The sequence below is a fragment of the Thunnus thynnus genome, chromosome 5, assembly GCF_963924715.1.
Source record: "Thunnus thynnus chromosome 5, fThuThy2.1, whole genome shotgun sequence".
NCBI classification, from domain to species: Eukaryota; Metazoa; Chordata; class Actinopteri; order Scombriformes; family Scombridae; genus Thunnus; species Thunnus thynnus.
The window spans coordinates 10,654,136-10,673,307 of NC_089521.1; the positions used below are offsets into that span (position 1 = coordinate 10,654,136).

A 19,172-nucleotide genomic window follows, 5' to 3' on the forward strand; every position below is an offset into this window, starting at 1 on the left:
TGTCCTGAGAGCAGTGCCTGCACCTGAAGCGTACCCACAGAGGAGCCCTGCAGGCAGACTTGCAGTCTTGAAGAGGCTGACAGGAGCATCTTAAAACAAAACACACCCACCAAATTCTGCCCTGAATCATCATGCTCTTTGACCCCATTTCAACTTAACGACAGAAGACAGGCACAGAGTTCACAATTCATAAGCATTTAGGCTCATTAAGTCAATTTCACATACACAAAGCAAACTTTTCCATATAAGCTATACTAATATAAAACTCATTTTGGTAGATTTCTTATATATCAATAGATATATAGGCCTACTGTATAGAGTAGAGTCTTTAAAGGTTTTAAAAACAATCTCAAACAGTGTGATGTAATAGGCTATTGATGGTCAGCTTCTCATATTAAATCCACAGTTCAATAGTCTGTCTGCAAAGAGAAATTATGACTCAGACATTGCAAGTAAAAGGAGAACAGCGCATGTGTTTGTGTCTGTGAAAGCTGAAGAGAGGCTTACAGCAATGAGCAGTGTTTGCTGAATCAATGAGCTATATGCTATATTTGTTTATGACTCAATCAATAAATATCGCTATTTTGACAGAGTTAATCACTATGTGCTACATTGATGGAATAAACAATACAATACATTCAAGATTTAAATAATACTGCTACATTGATAGCCTATAATTATTGAATCAATGTGTATCGTTATATTGGCAGTCAATCATTTAACATGGTATGTTGACAGATATATACATGGTTCGACTATAAGGCTTGCCCGATTGCCCGGTACAAGTAAAATACCACGTCAGGCTAGTAAATCTAGCAAGATTTAGATTATTAGCTAGATTATGTTTTCATTCTCTGGTACACGGCATAGCCCCCTCCCCTGTTGAACTGATAACGCTAACCCTGATATATCGCCTCATTTAAAGAATTCATAGGGTACTACAACATTACAACAACATTGACAAAATTACATTAAACAGCAATGTGTATTTGCCATGACAGCAGATTGTTCTGTGGTCTTTTTTCACAGCGGAGATATCGTCTTGTACATTTTGTTTTATTTTGGTGGCATTTCCTGTCTGTTTTGTTTTATTTGGTGGCATTTCCTGTCCTGACAGTGAAACTGTCCTGAGAGCAGTGCCTGCACCTGAACCATCCCCACAGAGGAGCCCTGCAGGCAGACTGTCTTGAAGAGGCTGACAGGAGCATCTTAAAACAAAACACACCCACCAAATTCTGCCCTGAATCATCATGCTCTTTGACCCCATTTCAACTTAACGACAGAAGACAGGTACAGAGTTCACAATTCATAAGCATTTAGGCTGTTTTATGAGGCAGAGAAAAAAGAAGGTCATCTGAAACCATACTTAAAAAGAGCACACAATTTTTTGGCTCAAAACAGAACAGGAACTTCAGAGATCTGGTCTCAGAGGGATAATATTTTACTTCACTGTAAAATCAAATCTTTTTTGCAAGTACTAACTTCAGTCTCTCATGAAGCAACCCTCCTCATTCACAGCATGGACACAAATATCTCCCTCTCTGTGGGATGTTCATTTAAGTGTAAAGACATGCAGTTTATAGAGATGCATCAAAGGCCAAGGATATATAATGAGAAGAAGAAGAAGAAGAAGAAGAAATGGAAGTGAGAGTCCACTGGTTGCAAAGAGAAGTCCAATTGTATGAAAGTCTGTGAGAAAATGACCCTACTTACAGAAAAGGAAAGGTGTAGCCATAGCCGTTGCCATTTAAGTGTGTTTTCAGTTCATGAAAGTTAACTGTAAAATTTTGGTCGCCTAAAAATGTGGTTTTAAGCCTGTTTTTCACTAGCAAAAAATTAGCATTAGCATTAGCACAGTTAACCAAAGACTGTAGATGCACTGTGTTAACCAAGCTAGCAACTAGCGTTGGGGTTTGCTCCACCCTCTTGTCCAAATTTGGTCACATCTGGCTCCAAAAATCCAAGATGCGACGGTCAAAATGCCAAACTCGAGGTTTTAAAACAGGAGTCCACAAACCAATGGGTGAAGTCACGGTGAGAAAGCTAGCAGTAAACATCTAACACATTTTCAGGTCTTTGAAGGACAAGTGGCAGGGACTGACATGCTGTGTCACAGTATACCCTTCTATCTTGATCCCTTCTCTGTTGATGAAGTCCACAGAGCTCTTCTTTCGCTGGACGCCAACAAGCCTGCAGGTCCAGATAATCTGGAACCATACTTTTTAAAACTGCAGCTGACTTAATTGCTAAACCATTATCAAGCATCTTTAACCTCACTCTCACTAAAAATGTCATCCCAAAAATGTGAAAATCTGCTCACGTTCACCCTCTGTTAAAAAGGGGAGGACCCTACATGACTTAAAAATAATAGGCCTATTTCCAACTTAACCGTCTTATTGAAGATCTTTGAAGGGTTGGTAAATGATCAACTGAAGGAGTTCCTGAGCACTAATAATATCCTTTCATTGTCCCAGTCTGGCTTCAGGAAATAACACAGCACCACGTGGTTAATGATATAACTGAGTCACTGAATCACAAAAAAAGCCTGCACCACTCTTTTTATCGATCTTTCAAGGGCCTTGTTAAAGTTGACCACCTTATCCTGAAGCAACGGCTGCTTAATATTGGGTTGTCTGAGTACGCTGTTGGCTGATTTGAAAATTACCACTGTGAAAGGGCACAGTGTGTTAAATTTGATGGTACTTCCTCCAGTGTACTACATGTTGTGTCAGGGGTCCCCCAAGGTTCTGTTTTGGGTCCACTTTTGTTTACTATCTATGTTAACCTGGGTCTATATGTTCCTAATGCACTGTTTCATTTTTATGCCGACGATACTGTCACTTACTGCTGTGGTGCCACCCTTGCTCAATCACATGAGTATTTGCAGTTTGCCTTTGGTATTGTAGAGTCACGGTTGTTTGATATGAAACTTGTGTTGAATGCTACAAAAACTAAATTGAAAGACATCAGCGTCTCCTCCTAACATTGTAACTTTGCAGGACAGTCAGATTAGTGTCACAGTGTAAGTATCTAGGTATTTTGAATGATGTTTAACTTTTTTCGTTGAACTTTTAAACTTCACATTGAAAAGTTAGTAAGGAAAATGAAGGTCAAGCTAGGTTTTTATTTTAGAAACAAATCCTGCTTTTCCTATGTTGCCAGGAAAAAATTGGTTGAGACTACGTTCCTTCCGTCCCTTGCTTAACTATGATGATCTGTTGTACATGCACGCCTCTGCCCAATGCTTGCATTGGCTGGATACTGTGTACCACAGCGCTCTGAGGTTTGTCACAGGCTGCAAAGCTCTCACTCACCATTGCACCCTATATGCTAGAGTTCAGTGGCCTTCACTGGCCTTGCGTAGACTCACTCACTGGTACATATTTATTTATAAATCAATCCTTGGTCTGCTCCTGTCTTACCTTTGTGGGTATATCTCATTCAAAACTAGTGATTATTGTTTGCACTCAAATGACACCCTCTTACTGTCCATCCCTAAAGTTCGCACTGAATTTGGCCTTTACATTCTCTGCCCCTGCAATCTGCAACCACTTGCAAATAGATCTGCAGCTAGATGAGCTGATCTCCATTAGGGCATTTAAAAATGTAGCGAAGGTTTTGGAGGTAACCTCAGTTGAAACTTGTAATTGCTTCCTTAGCTAGATCCATTTCCTCCTGTCTTTCTTTTTAGGCATATGATTATGTGAGTTGCTACTTTATGTTTTGTTTCATGTGTTTTTAATGTTTGCTTAAGTGTAAGTTGTTTGAAACACTGTATTGCTGCCAACTTTGCCAGGGCTCCCTCAAAAAATAGATCTTGTAATCTCAATGGGACTCATTTGGTTAAAAAAAGGTTGAGTAAAAAAAATTGTGTGTGTGTGTGTGTGTGTGTGTGTGTGTGTGTGTGTGTGTGTGTGGGGTGTGTGTGTGTGTGTGTGAGTTGTCAAAAGATATTGCAATGCAGCCAGGTCTGCTGTTGACATGCTACACCCTGACCAAGCTTAATGACAACAGTAAATCTGGCCTGTAATTTCAATAATAGTAGCCTCCAGCAGAGACCCATATGCCAACTCAACAGGAGAGGTTACACCATGTGTTTCTGTTTGGTAGAGTACAGAGATACATAGAGGACAGATTATCACATGGAGGTTGTAGGCCATCAGAATAAACAACACATTAATAATATAAACCAAAGAGGGGGAATGTTTATGAAATAAGTGACAGGTATTTTGACAAAATTACAATACTAAAATTCTAACAAAAATGTTTAAAGTGGATAATAAAAAAAAAGAAAAACACATTCGAAGACTCTTGACATCTGGACGAGCTGCAGCGTTTCACACCTTCACAGTATTCACACACGAATTATGGCCCTTTCAGACACAACGCAACAACGGCACCACTGCGCTCTGAACCCCATTATTTCCAGTGGCTTGCTAGGTTGAACTTTGGGTGCTGCGGGCTGTGACGAATAACAGCGTGGCCAATAGAAACGAGGCAGCCAGCCAGGCACAGAGGGCAAAATGGAGGAAAAGCTAATATTTTGTGTGTCTGAATTCCTTGAATTGTAAAACACAAGTTTACGCTTGTATCAAGAACTCAGGAGGAAAGCCCTACTTTAGAAACACATTTCCCACCAAGCGTTTTAACAGTCAGGTAGCTTGTAGGTAGGCAATATGTAATGTAATGTAATGTAACCCATTTTCTTCTACAACTTCCCCAAACACTTCAGATGTGAGCTCAACCCAGAGACGAGCGCAGCCCAAAACGCATTGTGTCTGAAAGGGTCATTACAAACATGCATGCAAGCCCTCACACACACACACAGCTTCTTTCTCAGTACGATTGTAAGCACACACGCACACACAGCATGCCTTTGCTTTTTACTGGCTGTATTACATCATCCCCTAATCTAAAAATAGAATCAGATATTAGGCCACTAGGCTATACATTTAACAGCACTGCACGGTCACTACTAGTGTTAATACATTAATAACAAACTGTAAAGAAGAACTGATCCCAAAGCTACCATATAATATCAAAACTAGTGGTGGATTATTGTTTGTATGTTTTGTTTTTGCTAGTCTGCTCCCTGGTCACATTATTCCATTTGTTTATTTTGCCTGCATCTAATTTAATTTTCATTCCAGGATCAAAGCCAAAACCTACAAAACTCACACACATATAAAAATCATAAAAGCAAGAGAGTGGAGATGCAACAATTAGACTTAATTAATTAATTAGTTGATCGACATTAAATTCATCATCAACTATTTCGATAATTGAATCATTTGAGTCATTTTTTTTAAAAAAAACATCCAAAATGGTCTGATTCTAGCTTCTCAATTGTGAATGTTTTCTGGTCTGTTTAGTTTTCTATGACTAAATATGTAATATGGGTTATGGACTGTTGTTGAGGACAAAAGATGACTTCTGTGGATGTCACCTTGGGCTTTGGGAAACAGTGATTGACATTTTTCACTATTTTTGGACACTTAATAGACCAAACAACAAATTAATGAATCGAGAAAACAATCAACAGATTAATTAAAATTCAAAAATAATTGTAACTTGCAGCCCGCCAACAGAGAACAGATAATAACATGATGTCTAAAACATGCAATATTCACTGTCAAAATGAGAGAGACCAGGCAGGAGATTCAGAGGAGTTTGGTGTGGTGCGCTCTGACTGCAGACATAGAATAACCGGGCTGACTGTAAGCTTGTATGTGTGTGTGTGTCAGTGTGTATCCTGAAATAGCATTTTGTCCTCTGTCAGTCTCCAGCTTGAGGATGACTGACACTCAGAGGACACTCTAGAGATGAAAGTAATATCCCGACCCGTCTCCTCCTCTCATCCATCAGTACACTTGGCAGAGAGCAGGAAGCAGGCCAGGATGCAATGTTCTCCTTCTCCCTGAGTGCTGGATAACATCTGCACAATAATGGATGTACAAACAGAACATTTAGTCCATCAAACTAGTAGCACATCACACCCAATTTACCAGTTATAAAAACGTGCAATAGCTGGATTTCTGCTCATTTCTTCCTATTTGCTAGACCTATGCTATATATTTTGTTGAGTTGTGTACTTACATTCTTACAAATGTTTCTAATAAGTTTCAAACCTAGACTAGCATTGTGGTTGTCCATGAGAAGCTGTCATAAATTGACTTTTTATACAGTTTTAAGTCATCAGATGTCTGGATCTTAAAGGGAAATGTCGGGATTTTTCAACTTGGACCTTATTTTACCATAATTTGGCATCTAAGTGACTAATGGGGGCAACAATTTTTGAGATTGGTCCAGTATTGAGCGAGAGCGCTAGAGCCGGCAGCTCCGAAATGGGCTGCAACGTAATACTTTGGTGCATTAGCGCCCCGTCAATGTACACCCACTAAAAGTGCTTGTTTTGGCACTGACAGGCTGAGAATGTTATTATAAGTGTCTGACAACATTATGGAACGGATCCCTACAGAAAAATAAAACTTTTTGCAGTGCTCTGCAGTCAGCTTCTATAAAAATAAATTAAACTTTTTTCTTTACTTTTTGCTTGATTCGGTCTGTTTATTATTATATCTTTCCAAGTCTCACTCGAGGAGAAGTCTCGCTCTGATATCTCGCGAGAGTTGAGTTTTCTTGGTCTTGACAAGCTGCAGCATTTATTAACTGACACACTGTAGTCATTTACTGCCAGACTGACAACTTACTGCTATTGATTTCCAAATGAATGGATATTTGTCTTTATTTGTGGCATTAAAAAAAAATTTTTTTGGCCTGGCAGGGCAACTTCGATGATCCCACGCTACTTCACGATGTCACCAAACTCTGTCTTTTGTTATTGTTTTGATTGAGAGCAGCAGAAAATTACATATTGTGCATTTAAGGACACTGCAGTTTTTGTCTTTGTTCTTGACAGTTAATGATCACCTTAACATCCCGCTTGTACTCATTATGATAGTCACTGCAGATGGCTACAACACAGTTTGACAGTAATGTTAATTACACAGCAATGCAGCAGCAGGTGTGGTCTATTCAGGGTCTGCCTTGCAAGCTGTAAATAGATCGTACTGACAAGTAAAGAAGGGGGAGTGAACTCATCTTTCTCAATTATTTGTTAGTCACGCGCATAATAGTTAGTAATTATGAAAAGTTCACAACCATCATCATGTAAATGTAAATACAGGAGAGTGCCAGGACAGGAATACGTCGCCAGACCGATGAGAAGATTAACAAGGTATCATTCTATTAAATATGAAGCTACAGTCAGGAGACATGAGACAATTATCTAGATGTTATCTTAACATCTAACAAAGAAATCAGCCATGATGTAAATCCTTCCTAGCATTCTCACTATACTTGTTTCCTTGTTATTCCATTCATTTTTTTGTCCTAAACACTACAACGGTAGCACCGTCTCTGTCTGACAGAAACACAGCGACGTCATGCTGGTGCAGTATGCTCTTTCTGTTTGGTGACTACACTTGATTCTCTGTGTCTCTCTGACAGCAGTCACATAGTGGTCATTACATCATCTGACCATCATCTGGCATCATCTGGTTAGAGCATCACAGTACAAATATCTGTTTTTACCACTTCAGAACATTACTGCAGGTCACTATAGCCACTGTAGTGCTAATGTGATACATGACTGACATAAGGAACCTTTAATCATCCACCCTCTCCCCCTCTACCTCCCCCTTCACAGATAGATCAGAAAGAAGGTTACAGAGCAGCGGCTACAGAGATGTCGTTAGACCTTCAAATATTATGATAATGTGTGTAACCTCATTTTTATATAACGTCTATGGTAAATCAAAAGCTCCTCACTGATTTGGCAGTCGCACTGTGATGCTTCAAACTAGAATTCCCCTTTTCAAAAGGCGTTTGAGAGTGTGTGCGTGCCCTGTGCACAGCGGTGCATAACAACTAAGGTACTAGCAAGATCCATTCATAAAATTGGGCCCTGTTCCCACCTACTTAAAAAAGGCATCAGACTGTAATTTCTTCATGTGTATTCTTTGATTCATATTTCAAAAGCTTTGTCAGGGAGGCTCATCATTACTGTGTCTGCCTGCAAACTGTAGCTGTAAACTAAAAATGGGAATGTTGAGCTTCAAGTCAAACTCCATCCATCCATACAACTACATCTGGTCTTACAGCAGTGGTATGATGACACTAAGAGAGGTGTTATGAAGAATCGAGTCTATAAACACCAGTGTAACGACTGTGTTTGTCTTAGTCAGCAGATGAAAGCCAGCAGAAATATAATTACCTGAAATGACTGCATTAATTGATTGTCACTCCATATATTATCACTGTATGTCAACAGAATGATAACATACACCAAGCTAAAGTCAACATAGTGGAGGAATAGCGGCAGGACTCTATTTGATATCTTGTTAGTGTCCAGATGCTCATTATGAGTCTATGCAAACCACCGTGCTATTCATTGGTATATTCATATTCAGTGGTTTGGCTGACAGGGGTGGAGAAAGTTGTGTCTTTTCACATCAGTAGACAAAAGCCTCGGAGCTCATTGAGCACACAAACATTTGTTGACTGAAACTCGACTTGCTTCTGGCAGAGGCCGACTCCAAACCATCTGGCTTTTGAATCACTCCTGCTTCTGACTGTCAGGCTGCAATGTGCAGCTGAGCACTTCATTTTAACTCCCCAATAACAACTCCAGTGACAGATCAGCTTCTGAGCCGATAAACATGAATTCCATGTTTGGCATCGCTGAAACACTAAACAGACCGATGTATTAATACTCAGCCAGCACACTGAAAAACATCATGTACTCAGTCAAATTCATCACTTCTGTGTTGTCCTGGGAATCTGGACATTTTTCTTTTTTTTTTTTCTTTATAAGTCAGACCACAATACGCTACCAGTAAATTATACTTAATCCTTTTTATGGCTTTAAACATGTTGGAAGTATCTAAATATTTTCCATCTTTACAAGAAAAGAAAATTTATTCATGTGGATAATATTTCCTTTATTATGCAGTAAATAAATAGTGAATGCAGTTTTTGCTACCTACTAGAGACACACTGAAATAGAACAGCTAAGAAGCCATGACCAGCTCCACTTGACCTTCTCAAGCTTTGTTTATACTCAACACATTTGTCGCGGTATTCTCCTAAAAGCCAGGGAACCCACAAACAAATATTCAGTGAGTAAGCAAGAAGTCAACGAGTGCTTTCTGCTACCAGTTCCGGTCTACTTTGGTCTGCATATCAGGACATGGAAAGAGTTGTTACAAACTTCTTTGGGTTCTGTGATTACTAGGGATGTGCATCTCCATCACTGAGGCCGACGCGATACACATCTTGATGCATTGCCAACGATCCGATACATTAAAGATACATATGATGCAGCTACCACTGCGATACGATTTGATTCAACACAATTAATACTGGTCCCAGTCGGCTCAGCTTTGCTGCCAAGGAAACCTTCAATTCTGTCCAAAAAGGGAGCGGGCTAAACTAAATCTGAGCCCCATTACGTTTCTGAATACAGCGGTCTATATTAGGCCCAATTCAACCATGACAGAGGATTATAAATGGACTGGTGCAAAAGTGCAAATAGCACAGCAAATGAAAACAATTACTCAAAATCTCTCTCCAAGGGGACTCGGGGGAATATTTACTGACAACAAAGGGTCTTTCTTCTGAAATTCATATTAGTGACAGCTTCTGGGGAGTCTGAGCCTGTGCCCAGACTGTTTGCTTATGGGTGTCAAACATGCTCGATTAGGACTGCCTGCCAGCACTTGTCACAGCTGATTGATTTCGGAAACCTCTAAAATCCCAACTCGAATGCCACTTCTCCCACCTCCATGCCTTTCATAACAAAAGCAGAGCAGGCACGGCAGCTATGCAGACATAAACATAGTGATTGAACCACAAGTGGAAAAGGGGAAACGTACAAGAACACTGTAGAGGACAGCTATCACTGTGTCATAAAAATCTTCATGGATTTCAGTATTTGGTTATCGGTGTTGTTCATTTGCATAGTTCACACTGGAGTGTGCAGTGAGATGGTGGCGTGTATCTGGTTACTCATACACTCAGATCTAGCCTCCTCAGTGAACTAGGAAGTGTAATCTGAAGCCAGTAGGTAAACACAGTCAACACAGTCTAGTCTCCAAGGTTTGGTCATGACCGTTGAGGAATGGAGGCTTGCAGGAGAGAAGGTGAAAGCCAGAAAGGCAATGAAACGGAGAGGATGCTTCAGAGTGACTGTATAGCTTTCTACAAACCTCAACTGATTTCTTATGTAACCATGGAGAGACTAACTGGAAGATGAAAATATAAATAATCAAAACATGGATAAGAATCAGGCCTCATGTCAATCTCAATGGTTTTATTTTTTCTCTCTTTTGTGTTTCTGTCTTAGACATGAAGGATGATGGACAGGAATATAAACACCGGGGCCAAGACACAAAAACTAACCTTTGAGGCCTCATAACTCGATCACACATTTAACACACAAAGGCTAACCCATGCTAAGCTTCTTATTCAGGCGGGCCATGGGAAACTACAGTACAACTCAGCTCACTGTCTCAGCCCTCCTCATTTTCCCATATTCATTACAAAGCTAATGTTTAATCTTCGGACAGCCTCTGCAAACAGAAAGAATTCCAGCCTGTGTGGATGACTGCTGAATGTAACAGCAGGCTGAAAATTATCTAAGAAAGAAGTGAGAAATCAATTAACGTTGCCGCTATTGACTCTTTGTCATTCCTTTCCAGAGTTGACCTGGCAGCTCTCTGACATCTGTCTCTTGTCAATATTTCAGTGCAGAAAAAAAACTAAAATCTGAGAAAAACATTCAAAAAAACAACAACAACATCCTGGGAATAGTCTACCATGTGAACCTGGACCATTACATTTTGAGATTTATTCCTTCCAGATTTACCAACCACCAGTGCCTGACACCAATTACCACCATTTTAAGTCAAGAATTTGACATCGTTTTATGATCAGCATCATCTGATGAGACTGAAGAACCAATCTGCTGTGCTGCAAAGCCTTGACGGGACATGCAACACAGTGAGCTACAACCGGCACAAACCATAATCCTGTCACATCCACACTTGCTTTCACTAATCTCCGTGCGTGGGCGTGGCTGTGAGCAGCTCGGATGGTAAACAAGTCGTGGGTTGTGTTGGGGATTGTAAGATGAGGGAATTGACAGAATGAGTGCTCACTGACTAGCTGACGCTTCTGTCTAGACCTGCAGATGTCTTGACCTTTCTCTTGGGCTCAAAATCTGGCTTGTGAAGGCCCGCCTGGCTGCAGTAAAGCAGCGTCAGCAAGCTAGCAACCTGGACCAACCAGTATACCTAATAGGATGACTGTAAACTGATCACTGTGGAAAGCAGGTATACAAATATCAGCAGGGCAAAGACCTACCCTAGTTGGTATGAAGTTTAGCCAGTGAGTGCATACTACTAAAACTCATTATTCAGTGTTGGCTTTCACTCACGTGGTAACAAAGTCAGGAGACTTTGTTACTTAAACTATTGCATTACTGCTGCATTTTGCCCATTCTTCATGGTGTATACAGTCATAGTGTATACAGTCTTTGTATTTGAGTATGTCTTCAAAGATAGCAAAAAAGGTCACTTGTATTTTCAGCTTTGATAACTTGAGAAAAGTCCAAAAATGTTTATTTCCCCATCTGCGAGTCAAACCAAATAAGAACACCCTTAAATAAGCCAAAATGTGAAATATGTGAAGTGATCAAATAACGTCTTGATTGCACACACATGCACATCAAAAGGACAGAGGCATGAGAATATGCAAGAGAGGCTTTTTTTTCCCCAGCCTCACATTGCTCAATCATTTCATCCCTCTCATGCCAGTTCCACTAAATAGTTTAGCACACCCAGGACCAGGCGAAGGTCAGCCTTCCTGTGTGAACCGTGCAGAGCAGCAGGCTGATCCAGTATGAAAGGTAACTGAACACCCACACAGAGCCATGAAACATGCTGATAGCACTTTAATCCCTGTAACACATAACAAGATGCAGGCAGCAGATGAATTGAGTGTTTGGCAGGTGCGGCGCAGATTACATTTAAACACAGGGCAAAAATTAAAGTACCTGACTATAAGTCATGTCTCGATAAATAAACAAAAAAAAAGGAAGCGGAGGGGGAGATGGATTAACAGGGAAGGAGGGGGGTGTAGATACACCATAAAAGCAGACGCAATGAAGTCCAATGTGACAAGTCACAAATCTAGACCCAATAAATGACTGTGGGAAATGTTCATTTAAAAGATAAGCCATTTTTTATTCAGAATTCAATGCTTGATTTTATATTGCTCACTTTCTTGCTCTCTTTCCAGCTTGTGGTTGGGAAAGTGGTTGAGCCATATCCTGCAGCATCCCTGGAACAGGTGTCAGCTAAGCATCTTTCTGAAGGATAATGAAGCAGGTATGACCTCATGGGGACACAAACCCAAACCCTCCAATTGAGAAAAACTCACAAGTCCATATACAGTCTAGTGCACTAGTCCATTCCACCCATAGTCCATCAGCTTTACACTCTTATATTACAGTGATAAGATGGACTTCCTGCCTGTCATAGCATCAGTTGTTAAAGAAGTGTGCCCCTCACAGCCAAAAGGGTAGAACTGTAGCTGTGGCCTGCTGTTGGCAACTCACAGACAGCTCTGATGGACCCCACCCTGATAGAAAAACGACCAGGAGAGTCAAGGCCCGTGTAGGTTTTGTCTATCAAGTTTCCCCCTCCCCATCCCAATCCGAGTCATTTAATATCGATTATCTGCCGATGCCGAGTCCCAATCCGATACAATGCAACGTATTTACTTGACAATTGAATAGCTCTGCAATGCAATAAGAAAAAAAACTGCCTGCATCCAAGCTGTTCCTTGATGGGTTTTTTGTTTTTTGTTGTAAAGCTCCAGTAGGACAAATGCAGTGTCTAGAGGGTAGGGCGTACCGTGGCTCCAAAAGCTCTAGAAGACAGCAAAAATCTGCATTCTCTGCCACATCCATGGGCTGGTCAACCAAAGCGATGAATTCAATTATCCTCTCTTTAATCTTTTTGGCCTTGTCACTGTCTCGAGGAAATTTCTCCGTTGAGCGTTCATTTTTTAGGTGCCGTATCAAATTGGTTGTATTGAACGCAGCTCTGTTACTACCACCTCACGAAATGCTCATATTGCAGACATTACGGGTGGATGTTGGACTGCTTTCATTTTCCAATTTCAAATATTTCCACACTGTAGACATTTTAGCCACAGGTATGCCAGAGTACGCTTATGTGTCTAACCACAAATTGTGCTCTTCATTTATGACACCTGTGTGACAGCTGATGTAAAACAAAGGATCAGGCTTAGGTTCTTGATTAATATAGCCCATACTAATCAGCCTTGATCAGCCCTGATACCGATCTTTGATATCAGATCAGGACATCCCTAGTTTTTTCACTTTCTTCTGGAAAAAGAACATTAGTAGGCTTGTTTCTCCATCAGGCCTGCCAGAGAAGAATTCATCTCTTGTCCAGATAAGCAGGTAACAAGGCCCCAGGGCTCCCCCACACACAACCAGAGAGTGAATGTGAAATATGATGTGGTCCTTAGAGGGATGAGTGGTTTACTGGAGTGAAAGGGCCTGACTTGGGAGAAAGGTCAACAACTATAGGCTCAGCAGCTGTTAGACGCTTCTTGAAGCCTGATAGCTGCAAAGAACAAGCTGTTTGAAACAAAAAAAGGTAAATGTAGGTTCCAGAATATAAAGCTGTGTCAGAATAAAACCCGACTGTTTGCAATATGGCCAAAATCTATCAGGCTACACCAGCCTGCTGCTCGGTAACACCCCTGGGTGCTATTGCCCCCTCGTCTCTTAGAGTAAAGAGGCATGGTTTATAAATCATGTAGATTCCAGACTGGAGTTTGCAGAGTTTAAACTTCAACAGGCAGGGATATATTTCAGACTAGCAAGAACATGCAACTTTAACCACTAAGCATGAGACTAACATGATAAAGTCACGTGACCAAAAGCTTATATTTGAGTTACAAAGGTCTTTGTCAGTGGGGCCCCTTCTGCAAAGTTGAATGGTTAGATATAATGGTTTAGATATTACTTTATTATTATTATTATTTATTACACAGATTTTCAGTTCATGTATGGTGATGAAAATGCATATAGGTGGTGCTTAAATAACACATGTAGTACATGAGTTTAGGAAAAGATGAGGCATAAGGTTGGAGATGGCTAAATTTGCTGTGGTAAAACAGCCATATAAAGCACAAGAGTGAAAATGCGGGGCATCTTGGTAACCAAGTGGTTACCAAGTGGTTACCTAACGACCACATCCTCTGTTCAATTCCGGCCAGAAACCACAGTTTCATGTCACATCCCCCACTATCCCCCACAATTCCTGTCTCTATCTCTAATATAACCATACTATAAAGTCAAAATGCCACAACAGTGACAACATCTTCAGATTAAATACAGCTAAACCCTTAGTTACAGAGCTGTTCTGTAGCTCTACAGCTACACTGTCACTGATAGCCACTAGCCAGTTTGTTAGCCTTCAAATTATACAAGAAAACCTTAAGAATCTTGGATGTAAATCTGAATGAATAAGAAAATGTACACAACACAGTAAGTTTATCTAATTCAGAGTATAGTGTAAAAAACTCTATACTGTATGTAAAAAAAATGCTATACTGTAAATTAGCTATACGCTATATTCCTGAACAGAGCTAGTTCAGGCTAATGTGTTAGCAAAGAACTGCCTATTTACACATCTAGCAGACAAAGAACAACATTAGCATTCATGAGGAGTTGTGTTTTAGCCATTTCTTGAATTTAAGTCCAATATTCACACTCATTTTTACATTGTTTTGGTCTCCATAGATATTTGACTCTTTTACCTGTTTAATGCTCCACTATGGTGACAAGCTACTGGCTAACTTCACTAACTTTGTCAGTCTACTAGAAACAAGGCTGAAAAGAGTAAAATTCATGGGACATGAATGCAAAGTTCCATCTAGCAGGACCACTGGTCAACAGTAATGTGGATACTGTGTCTCAAGTGTTTACTTGAACTTTCGTGTGAATGACTTGATACGTGAGAGATATCACATACAGGTTGCAAGTCATCACTCAATGCTAAAAACAATATTTTACAACCACACAGTAAAAACTTATGTTGCTTAAGTTGAGACAAATCATTCTTTATGAGTGCTCTGTACACGTGTCTTTTGAATCACGTTTATTTAGCTCGAGAAAACCAACGTCATTCAACACACACACACACACACACACACACACACACACACAAGCAAGATCGTGTATCTCTGTTATACAGTGTTCAAGGGTCAGCAGACCGGCAAAATGTTAACGGTCTCATTGGCCTGGCCTCAGGAATGTATTTGTCATACTGACCTACTTCTGACCTGTAAGGTAGGAGAAACAGCCTAGAAGTAAGTCTTTAATCCGGAGCTGTGAGAAATCACCAAAGCAAATGGAACAGGGCCATGCTTGTAAATCAAACACACAACATCAACCAATTGTTCTCCAAATCTGACCTGCATAATACCATGTTTCCAAGTTTAAAACTTTACTGGCTTATTGGTAGGGAGGTAGGAGAACTGCAACTGATACCATTTCATCAAAATCTTAAGACACTGGATGAGAATTATATTTTGACGGAGGCCTTAGTTTATATTTTAGAGCTTTCTAATACATTCAATTCTAAAAAAAGCCATAATAACCTAATGGCATCTCAACTGTTTCTACCAGGCTGTTTGCTTTTACAATGTCTGTCTGACTCAACATTCAGGAATACACTAATCACCATGGCCTCATTCAAAACGCAGTTGAAAGGTTAACACGGTAATTTTCCTTCAATATAAAGATTTCCTTAGAATAAGTGCCTGCTGCAGAGCACAACCTTCAAACACTTCACAACATGCCATTAGCATCTAGTTACAGACATCTGTCCTTTTAAGGGTGCACTGCAGACTAGCCGGCTCTTACATGCGTGCTGGAGTTTATATGACATAAACGGGAGCTTCTGATGAGTCAACCATAGCAACAGACCTCTGGGCAAAAACCTGACAGTTGGGATCCAGCCAGTCGCTCATGACACAGCAGGAGCGGCCTTCAGAGGACTTCCTTCCCTCTGTCCTTTTCATCTAAGCACTTTTTCCAAATCCACTGCACTTTATACGGTTGTGGGGGGTCAGAGCTAGACAGGAACTCACTGTCTCCCTCTGAGAGACATCCACTGAGAGGTCAAAGTGACTCAGATTCACCTTTTTCCTCTACAGTTTCCCTCTGCGTACAATGCATGCAGAGGATGGCATTAGTGTCGTTGACAAAATGTGCTCCAACACCAAATCTGCCTCATTCATGTTATGCTGTACAGTTCCAGCATCTGTAGGACAGTGCATGAGGTAACTCTATTACAAGAAATTGGCTTTTTTTTGATGCCGTCTTGCCTCAGTTACATGACTTTGCTCCACTTAAAACTGAATGTTAAGGCTGGACATAATACAGAGGTGTATTGGACAATGAGAAAAATGAAGTAACATGGAAAAAGACCAGATTTTTCATTTATAAATAAACTGCAGAGGATAACATGCACCAAGAAAAAACAAGAAATGGGTTACCTAGGGACAGAAACCCCAAAATATAGTTGCATACTAGGTTGCAATTATATCAAGTTGAAAGTTGGTAAATACCATGTTATGATGGGACAGATGGAGGGGAAAACTGTTTAAAAATGTCATATTGTTACAGTTGGTTGACCTTTTATAGTATGCCTATTATTATGGAGGGATATAAACGTTAACTTTAGAGGGAATTTAGAAAATAAAATGATTTGAGTTCAAGAATATAGTGGGATCAGTTCCACAAAACTACAAATCATAAGACTGAACGACCGAATTAACGACCCATATAAGGAACCATGCCTTGATCCAGTTTCTCTCCAGAAAGCCAGACTGCAGCCTTCTCCAGTTCTTGTGCTGAGTCAGACACCAAGCAAACATCCTCCTCCTTCTCTGCTTCACATCCTGATCTCTTGAGAGGGAAACAGTGAGTTATGATAACACTCAGAGGTAGTAGATCTCAATTAACATCTGCCTGCCAGGTACTACCCTGTATGACCTCCAAAGGACGTCCAAAGTCTGGCACTGGAGCTGCTATAGCTTAAAAGGAGTTGGACGAAATGCAAGAAAAAAGGTCAATACCACAGATCAATTGAACAAATGTTCCATCACTCGACTGAGACAGGGTAAGAGTCTTTGTCCAACGGAAACGCTCATCAGGTCAGGATCTTACCGCTCCATTTAGCCACAGGCTGAATCTTTTCGCTGTGTGCTGAAATATAGCCCAATCTGGGTCAGCTGGAGTAATATGGTATTGTTATTATTGCAGAGGTCAGTGTGCACTCAGACCAAAAACAGACGCATTGAATGAAAGCATTCAACAGTGCGGATCCAAGAGGAGAATTGACTTGGGAATCACTGCATGACGCCTAACTTCCACAACACAAAAGACCTCAGGTGTTGATCTGTAGTGTGAACAAATAAAGCATCAACACAACAATTCAGCCCTCAAACTCTTTAACAACAGCATCACCAGTAGCCCTCCCGCTTGCCTTCAACATAGGCATAATTCAATTTAATAATTGATTAAAACAACAGAAGGGAAAAGACTCAAAACAGAGAGAAGAAACTTTCAAGGTCATACTGTTTGTCTTCAACGTGTTACAATTATTAAGCAACAACGACTGTATGTACAGTATGGGTGAAATATCAATTTATTACAGACATGTACTGTACACAGAGAGAACACCTCCATAACAACAGGTATCCTCTCCCGTAATGAGTCTTTTTTCCAGTTCAGTTGTGATTGTATTATTACAAAAACATGTTGTCAGACGTCCAGCAAGTTAGAAAACTAGTGTCAATCAATATGAAGAAGGCAAATCTTCATTTGGCAGTTGAATAACGCCAATTCGACTATTTTAACATATTTCAATAAATAAGTCTACACAGACAACAGAATTTCGTCCAAAATGAAGATATCTGACTATAAGTGATGTGGAGTGAATGAATGCCACCATCCACTACATTCCACAGGCTATATATCTCAGTCCCATCCGACCTGTAACCGGCTGAGGGCTGAACTGCATCAAACACGGTGTTGTTGGCAGACGACCATCGATGCAGCATTACAGCAATGCGCATGTAATATGCAGATAAAACTGTCTGATTTATTTCAGGGCCGTGTAGTTCAATTGTTAGTTGGCTCTATTAACATTCCCCAACGTGTAGAGGTACAGTCCGCGGATCCAGGGGAAACGTTAAAAAATGCACCGTTTGTCAACCGATCCGGAGCAGTATCTCCTCTTACCTTTGAATGCGGCGTGTTTATAATCCACTCGTAGATGGCGGGAATGAATCCATGTCCGTTTGTAGACCCAGATTTCCTCGTACAATCCACAGTAGTCACTGGTCTGTTTTTTCAGTGGGTAGTGCTTGTGAAGGCCAGAGCGAGCAGCCACACGGCAGAGGAGAAGGCGCAACTTGAAACTGACAGAGAGGGATCGGTCGAAACCATTACGGCGACAAGGAGGGGAGAGCTTAAGGCTATAAATCATAACACGTTGATTAAATATTGAATTCTAGTTCATTCCACCGTTATTTATGCTGACGCAATCATACAGTAGATTTCCACGTCGAGAATTGGGCGAAAACGGCGCCATGTTGGCATTTATCTGTATTCATTTGACAATATAAGGTGAGGAACCCCCACTACTCCTTGGAGTGAACCTGCGTGTTTTAACTCACTTTAATCCGATTGGTCTCTTCCAACGTGACGTAGCAGTACTGCTGCCTTCACATGGTATCAGAAACATTACCACTGGTTTATACAACTGGGAAAGGCGGGCGGGGTCTATGGCTCTTACATGACAGAAGAATTACAGAGATTTTTCTTTATTAGATACTCATATTTGTTAAATATTAAATAGTATTAAATACTCATTGTAAAGTGCTCTGTGATGCCGCGTGTGTGATTATCTAAGGTGCACACCTTAGATAAATACTGACTCAACTTGACATGAGACTTATAGAGGGATGTGGGTCGATAACTGATGGCCCTAAAGCAGGTC

The 19,172-nt window shown here is 40.5% G+C and overlaps 1 protein-coding gene across 34 annotated transcripts in view; it reads right to left on the reverse strand.

Moving 5' to 3' along the window:
• Positions 1-19,172, reverse strand: part of mical3a (microtubule associated monooxygenase, calponin and LIM domain containing 3a) — a 92,840-nt gene that overhangs the window by 50,434 nt on the left and 23,234 nt on the right. Inside the window, exon 1 of one of the 34 annotated variants that reach the window (XM_067589135.1) lies at positions 18,413-18,603. The exons of 31 other annotated variants lie outside the window; for them this stretch is intronic. The gene's annotated coding sequence lies outside the window, so the exon portion shown is untranslated. Of the gene's footprint in view, positions 1-18,412; positions 18,604-19,172 lie in introns of those variants that run through there. 2 more of the 34 variants (XM_067589170.1, XM_067589171.1) reach the window with 2 other exon arrangements.